The sequence below is a fragment of the Rana temporaria genome, unplaced genomic scaffold (genome assembly GCF_905171775.1).
Source record: "Rana temporaria unplaced genomic scaffold, aRanTem1.1, whole genome shotgun sequence".
Taxonomy (NCBI): Eukaryota; Metazoa; Chordata; class Amphibia; order Anura; family Ranidae; genus Rana; species Rana temporaria.
In genome coordinates, this window is record NW_024404792.1 from 23,120 (window position 1) to 29,119 (window position 6,000).

Here is a 6,000-nt window from a genome sequence, read left to right on the forward strand (position 1 = left end):
TTTCAAGGTGATTGTGGCCGTAGGCGATAACCATGGCTTGTCCTTACTCTCTTAGAGATAGCATGGAAGAAGACTGGGGGAAAAAAAGAGATTCAAGACTCCACCAAAACAAAAAAGCCTAGCAGCACCTGGTGATTCCCAGGCGGTCTCTCCATCCAGGTACTAACCAGGCCCGACCCTTGCTTAGCCCTCCGAGATCAGACGAGATCGGGCGCTTTCAAGGTGATGTGGCCGTAGGCGATAACCATGGCTGTCCTTACTCTCTTGAAGATAGCATGGAAGAAAGACTGGGGGAAAAAAGAGATTCAAGACTCCACCAAAACAAAAAAAGCCTACAGCACCTGGTATTCCCAGGCGGTCTCCCATCCAGGTACTAACCAGGCCGACCCTGCTTAGCCTCCGAGATCAGACGAGATCGGGCGCTTTCAAGGTGATGTGGCCGTAGGCGATAACCATGGCTGTCCTTAACTCTCTTGAAGATAGCATGGAAGAAAGACTGGGGGAAAAAAAGAGATTCAGGACTCCACCAAAACAAAAAAGCCTACAGCACCTGGTATTCCCAGGCGGTCTCCCATCCAGGTACTAACCAGGCCCCGACCCTGCTTAGCCTCCGAGATCAGACGAGATCGGGCGCTTCAAGGTGATGTGGCCGTAGGCGATAACCATGGCTGTCCTTAACTCTCTTGAAGATAGCATGGAAGAAAGACTGGGGGAAAAAAAAGATTCAAGACTCCACCAAAACAAAAAAGCCTACAGCACCTGGTATTCCCAGGCGGTCTCCCATCCAGGTACTAACCAGGCCCGACCCTGCTTAGCCTCCGAGATCAGACGAGATCGGGCGCTTTCAAGGTGATGTGGCCGTAGGCGATAACCATGGCTGTCCTTAACTCTCATGAAGATAGCATGGAAGAAAGACTGGGGGAAAAAAGAGATTCAAGACTCCACCAAAACAAAAAAGCCTACAGCACCTGGTATTCCCAGGCGGTCTCCCATCCAGGTACTAACCAGGCCCGACCCTGCTTAGCCTCCGAGATCAGACGAGATCGGGCGCTTTCAAGGTGATGTGGCCGTAGGCGATAACCATGGCTGTCCTTAACTCTCTTGAAGATAGCATGGAAGAAAGACTGGGGGAAAAAAGAGATTCAAGACTCCACCAAAACAAAAAAGCCTACAGCACCTGGTATTCCCAGGCGGTCTCCCATCCAGGTACTAACCAGGCCGACCCTGCTTAGCCTCCGAGATCAGACGAGATGGGGGCGCTTTCAAGGTGATGTGGCCGTAGGCGATAACCCTGGCTGTCCTTAACTCTCTTGAAGATAGCATGGAAGAAAGACTGGGGGAAAAAAAGAGATTCAAGACTCCACCAAAACAAAAAAAGCCTACAGCACCTGGTATTACCCAGGCGGTCTCCCATCCAGGTACTAACCAGGCCCGACCTGCTTAGCCTCCGAGATCAGACGAGATCGGGCGCTTTCAAGGTGATGTGGCCGTAGGCGATAAACCATGGCTGTCCTTAACTCTCTTGAAGATAGCATGGAAGAAAGACTGGGGGAAAAAAAGAGATTCAAGACTCACCACAAACAAAAAAGGCCTACAGCACCTGGTATTCCCAGGCGGTCTCCCATCCAGGTACTAACCAGGCCCGACCCTGCTTAGCCTCCGAGATCAGACGAGATCGGGCGCTTTCAAGGGTGATGTGGCCGTAGGCGATAACCATGGCTGTCCTTAACTCTCTTGAAGATAGCATGGAAGAAAGACTGGGGGAAAAAAGAGATTCAAGACTCCACCAAAACAAAAAAGCCTACAGCACCTGGTATTCCCAGGCGGTCTCCCATCCAGGTACTAACCAGGCCCGACCTGCTTAGCCTCCGAGATCAGACGAGATCGGCCGCTTTCAGAGGTGATGTGGCCCGTAGGCGATAACCATGGCTGTCCTTAACTCTCTTGAAGATAGCATGGAAGAAAGACTGGGGGGAAAAAAAGATTCAAGGACTCCACCAAAACAAAAAAGCCTACAGCACCTGGTATTCCCAGGCGGTCTCCCATCCAGGTACTAACCAGGCCCGACCCTGCTTAGCCTCCGAGATCAGACGAGATTCGGCGCTTTCAAGGGTGATGTGGCCGTAGGCGATAACCATGGCTGTCCCTTAACTCTCTTGAAGATAGCAATGGAAGAAAGACTGGGGAAAAAAAAGATTCAAGGACTCCAGACCAAAACAAAAAGCCTACAGCACCTGGTATTCCCAGGCGGTCTCCCATCCAGGTACTAACCAGGCCCGCCCCTGCTTAGCCTCCGAGATCAGACGAGATCGGGCGCTTTCAAGTTGATGTGGCCGTAGGCGATAACCATGGCTGTCCTTAACTCTCTTGAAGATAGCATGGAAAAAGACTGGGGAAAAAAAAGAGATTCAAGGACTCCACCAAAACAAAAAAGCCTACAGCACCTGGTATTCCTAGGCGGTCTCCCATCCAGGTACTAACCAGGCCCGACCCTGCTTAGCCTCCGAGAGGCCCGACCCTGCTTAGCCTCCGAGATCAGACGAGATCGGGCGCTTTCAAGGTGATGTGGCCGTAGGCGATAACCATGGGCTGTCCTTAACTCTCTTGAAGATAGCATGGAAGAAAGACTGGGGAAAAAAGAGATTCAAGACTCCACCAAAAACAAAAAAAGGCCTACAGCACCTGGTATCCCAGGCGGTCTCCCATCCAGGTACTAACCAGGCCCGACCCTGCTTAGCCTCCGAGATCAGACGAGATCGGGCGCTTTCAAGGTGATGTGGCAGTAGGCGATAACCATGGCTGTCCTTAACTCTCTTGAAGATAGCATGGAAGAAAGACTGGGGGAAAAAAATAGATTCAAGACTCCACCAAAACAAAAAAGCCTACAGCACCTGGTATTCCCAGGCGGTCTCCCATCCAGGTACTAACCAGGCCCGACCCTGCTTAGCCTCCGAGATCAGACGAGATCGGGCGCTTTCAAGGTGTTGTGGCCGTAGGCGATAACCATTGGCTGTCTTACTCTCTTGAAGATAGCATGGAGAAAGAACTGGGGGAAAAAAGAGATTCAGACTCCACAAAACAAAAAAGCCTACAGCACCTGGTATTCCAGGCGGTCTCCCATCCAGGTACTAACCAGGCCCGACCCTGCTTTAGCCTCCGAGAATCAGACGAGATCGGGCGCTTTTTAAGGTGATGTGGCCGTAGGCGATAACCATGGCTGTCCTTAACTCTCTTGAAGATAGCATGGAAGAAAGACTGGGGGAAAAAAGAGATTCAAGACTCCACCAAAACAAAAAGCCTACAGCACCTGGTATTCCCAGGCGGTCTCCCATCCAGGTACTAACCAGGCCCGACCCTGCTTAGCCTCCGAGATCAGACGAGATCGGGCGCTTTCAAGGTGATGTGGCCGTAGGCGATAACCATGGCTGTCCTTAACTCTCTTGAAGATAGCATGGAAGAAAGACTGGGGGGAAAAAAGAGATTCAAGACTCCACCAAAACAAAAAAGCCTACAGCACCTGGTATTCCAGGCGGTCTCCCATCCAGGTACTAACCAGGCCCGACCTGCTTAGCCTCCGAGATCAGACGAGATCGGCGCTTTCAAGGGTGATGTGGCCGTAGGCGATAACCATGGCTGTCCTTAACTCTCTTGAAGATAGCATGGAAGAAGACGGTGGGGGAAAAAAGAGATTCAAGACTCCACCAAAACAAAAAAGCCTACAGCACCTGTATTCCCAGGCGTCTCCCATCCAGGTACTAACCAGGCCCGACCCTGCTTAGCCTCCGAGATCAGACGAGATCGGGCGCTTTCAAGGTGATGTGGCCGTAGGCGTTAACCATGGCTGTCCTTAACTCTCTTGAAGATAGCATGGAAGAAAGACTGGGGAAAAAAGAGATTCAAGACTCCACCAAAACAAAAAAAGCCTACAGCACCTGGTATTCCCATCGGTCTCCCATCCAGGTACTAACCAGGCCCGACCCTGCTTAGCCTCCGAGATCAGACGAGATCGGGCGCTTTCAAGGTGATGTGGCCGTAGGCGATAACCATGGCTGTCCTTAACTCTCTTGAAGATAGCATGGAAGAAAGACTGGGGGAAAAAAGAGATTCAAGACTCCACCAAAACAAAAAAGCCTACAGCACCTGGTATTCCCAGGCGGTCTCCCATCCAGGTACTAACCAGGCCCGACCCTGCTTAGCCTCCGAGATCAGACGAGATCGGGCGCTTTCAAGGTGATGTGGCCGTAGGCGATAACCATGGCTGTCCTTAACTCTCTTGAAGATAGCATGGAAGAAAGACTGGGGGAAAAAAGAGATTCAAGACTCCACCAAAACAAAAAAGCCTACAGCACCTGGTATTCCCAGGCGGTCTCCCATCCAGGTACTAAGCAGGGCCCGACCCTGCTTAGCCTCCGAGATCAGACGAGATCGGGCGCTTTCAAGGTGATGTGGCCGTAGGCGATAACCTTGGCTGTCCTTAACTCTCTTGAAGATAGCATGGAAGAAAGACTGGGGGAAAAAAGAGATTCAAGACTCCACCAAAACAAAAAAGCCTACAGCACCTGGTATTCCCAGGCGGTCTCCCATCCAGGTACTAACCAGGCCCGACCCTGCTTAGCCTCCGAGATCAGACGAGATCGGGCGCTTTCAAGGTGATGTGGCCGTAGGCGATAACCATGGCTGTCCTTAACTCTCTTGAAGATAGCATGGAGAAAGACTGGGGGAAAAAAGAGATTCAAGCCTCCACCAAACAAAAAAGCCTACAGCACCTGGTATTCCCAGGCGGTCTCCCATCCAGGTACTAACCAGGCCGACCCTGCTTAGGCCTCCGAGATCAGACGAGATCGGGCGCTTTCAGGTGATGTGGCCGTAGGCGATAACCATGGCTGTCCTTAACTCTCTTGAAGATAGCATGGAAGAAAGACTGGGGGAAAAAAGAGATTCAAGACTCCACCAAAACAAAAAAGGCCCGACCCTGCTTAGCCTCCGAGATCAGACGAGATCGGGCGCTTTCAAGGTGATGTGGCCGTAGGCGATAACCATGGCTGTCCTTAACTCTCTTGAAGATAGCATGGAAGAAAGACTTGGGGGAAAAAAGAGATCAAGACTCCACCAAAACAAAAAAGACCTACAGCACTGGTATTCCCAGGCGGTCTCCATCCAGGTACTAACCAGGCCCGACCCTGCTTAGCCTCCGAGATCAGACGAGATCGGGCGCTTTCAAGGTGATGTGGCCGTAGGCGATAACCATGGCTGTCCTTAACTCTCTTGAAGATAGCATGGAAGAAAGACTGGGGGAAAAAAAGAGATTCAAGACTCAACCAAAACAAAAAAGCCTACAGCACCTGGTATTCCCAGGCGGTCTCCCATCCAGGTACTAACCAGGCCCGACCCTGCTTAGCCTCCGAGATCAGACGATCGGGCGCTTTCAAGGTGATGTGGCCGTAGTCGATAACCATGGCTGTCCTTAACTCTCTTGAAGATAGCATGGAAGAAAGACTGGGGAAAAAAGAGATTCAAGACTCCACCAAAACAAAAAAGCCTACAGCACCTGGTATTCCCAGGCGGTCTCCACCAGGTACTAACCAGGCCGACCCTGCTTAGCCCTCCGAGATCAGACGAGATCGGGCGCTTTCAAGGTGATGTGGCCGTAGGCGATAACCATGGCTGTCCTTAACTCTCTTGAAGATAGCATGGAAGAAAGACTGGGGGGAAAAAAGAGATTCAAGACTCCACCAAAACAAAAAAGCCTACAGCACCTGGTATTCCCAGGCGGTCTCCCATCCAGGTACTAACCAGGCCCGACCCTGGCTTAGCCTCCAGATCAGACGAGATCGGGCGCTTTCAAGGTGATGTGGCCGTAGCGATAACCATGGCTGTCCTTAACTCTCTTGAAGATAGCATGGAAGAAAGACATGGGGGAAAAAAGAGAATTCAAGACTCCACCAAAACAAAAAAGCCTACAGGCACCTGGTATTCCCAGGCGGTCTCCCCATCCAGGTA

At 51.4% G+C, this 6,000-nt stretch overlaps 12 non-coding genes and 14 pseudogenes across 12 annotated transcripts; all 26 read right to left on the minus strand.

Annotated features, from left to right (window-relative positions):
- Positions 1–329: 329 nt before the first annotated feature.
- LOC120923629 lies at positions 330–447 on the minus strand. Its single transcript, XR_005746096.1, has one exon. It is a non-coding gene; the product is annotated as a 5S ribosomal RNA (ribosomal RNA).
- A 91-nt stretch (positions 448–538) lies between these two features.
- LOC120923635 lies at positions 539–657 on the minus strand (annotated as a pseudogene).
- A 90-nt stretch (positions 658–747) lies between these two features.
- Positions 748–866, minus strand: LOC120923607. The gene has a single exon (XR_005746074.1). It is a non-coding gene; the product is annotated as a 5S ribosomal RNA (ribosomal RNA).
- A 90-nt stretch (positions 867–956) lies between these two features.
- LOC120923608 lies at positions 957–1,075 on the minus strand. The gene has a single exon (XR_005746075.1). It is a non-coding gene; the product is annotated as a 5S ribosomal RNA (ribosomal RNA).
- A 90-nt stretch (positions 1,076–1,165) lies between these two features.
- LOC120923644 lies at positions 1,166–1,284 on the minus strand (annotated as a pseudogene).
- Positions 1,285–1,376: 92 nt separating this feature from the next.
- LOC120923640 lies at positions 1,377–1,495 on the minus strand (annotated as a pseudogene).
- A 93-nt stretch (positions 1,496–1,588) lies between these two features.
- On the minus strand, positions 1,589–1,708 carry LOC120923620. The gene has a single exon (XR_005746087.1). It is a non-coding gene; the product is annotated as a 5S ribosomal RNA (ribosomal RNA).
- Positions 1,709–1,798: 90 nt separating this feature from the next.
- Positions 1,799–1,918, minus strand: LOC120923645 (annotated as a pseudogene).
- Positions 1,919–2,009: 91 nt separating this feature from the next.
- Positions 2,010–2,129, minus strand: LOC120923638 (annotated as a pseudogene).
- A 93-nt stretch (positions 2,130–2,222) lies between these two features.
- Positions 2,223–2,341, minus strand: LOC120923627. The gene has a single exon (XR_005746094.1). It is a non-coding gene; the product is annotated as a 5S ribosomal RNA (ribosomal RNA).
- Positions 2,342–2,432: 91 nt separating this feature from the next.
- LOC120923641 lies at positions 2,433–2,577 on the minus strand (annotated as a pseudogene).
- A 93-nt stretch (positions 2,578–2,670) lies between these two features.
- LOC120923633 lies at positions 2,671–2,788 on the minus strand. Its single transcript, XR_005746100.1, has one exon. It is a non-coding gene; the product is annotated as a 5S ribosomal RNA (ribosomal RNA).
- Positions 2,789–2,879: 91 nt separating this feature from the next.
- On the minus strand, positions 2,880–2,998 carry LOC120923616. The gene has a single exon (XR_005746083.1). It is a non-coding gene; the product is annotated as a 5S ribosomal RNA (ribosomal RNA).
- An 87-nt stretch (positions 2,999–3,085) lies between these two features.
- LOC120923650 lies at positions 3,086–3,206 on the minus strand (annotated as a pseudogene).
- Positions 3,207–3,295: 89 nt separating this feature from the next.
- LOC120923609 lies at positions 3,296–3,414 on the minus strand. The gene has a single exon (XR_005746076.1). It is a non-coding gene; the product is annotated as a 5S ribosomal RNA (ribosomal RNA).
- Positions 3,415–3,505: 91 nt separating this feature from the next.
- LOC120923649 lies at positions 3,506–3,622 on the minus strand (annotated as a pseudogene).
- Positions 3,623–3,713: 91 nt separating this feature from the next.
- On the minus strand, positions 3,714–3,830 carry LOC120923637 (annotated as a pseudogene).
- Positions 3,831–3,920: 90 nt separating this feature from the next.
- Positions 3,921–4,038, minus strand: LOC120923631. Its single transcript, XR_005746098.1, has one exon. It is a non-coding gene; the product is annotated as a 5S ribosomal RNA (ribosomal RNA).
- A 90-nt stretch (positions 4,039–4,128) lies between these two features.
- On the minus strand, positions 4,129–4,247 carry LOC120923610. Its single transcript, XR_005746077.1, has one exon. It is a non-coding gene; the product is annotated as a 5S ribosomal RNA (ribosomal RNA).
- Positions 4,248–4,337: 90 nt separating this feature from the next.
- LOC120923634 lies at positions 4,338–4,457 on the minus strand. Its single transcript, XR_005746101.1, has one exon. It is a non-coding gene; the product is annotated as a 5S ribosomal RNA (ribosomal RNA).
- A 90-nt stretch (positions 4,458–4,547) lies between these two features.
- LOC120923611 lies at positions 4,548–4,666 on the minus strand. Its single transcript, XR_005746078.1, has one exon. It is a non-coding gene; the product is annotated as a 5S ribosomal RNA (ribosomal RNA).
- Positions 4,667–4,754: 88 nt separating this feature from the next.
- LOC120923646 lies at positions 4,755–4,872 on the minus strand (annotated as a pseudogene).
- A 250-nt stretch (positions 4,873–5,122) lies between these two features.
- Positions 5,123–5,239, minus strand: LOC120923643 (annotated as a pseudogene).
- Positions 5,240–5,330: 91 nt separating this feature from the next.
- LOC120923636 lies at positions 5,331–5,447 on the minus strand (annotated as a pseudogene).
- Positions 5,448–5,536: 89 nt separating this feature from the next.
- On the minus strand, positions 5,537–5,653 carry LOC120923647 (annotated as a pseudogene).
- Positions 5,654–5,744: 91 nt separating this feature from the next.
- On the minus strand, positions 5,745–5,863 carry LOC120923648 (annotated as a pseudogene).
- Between the last annotated feature and the right edge of the window lie 137 nt (positions 5,864–6,000).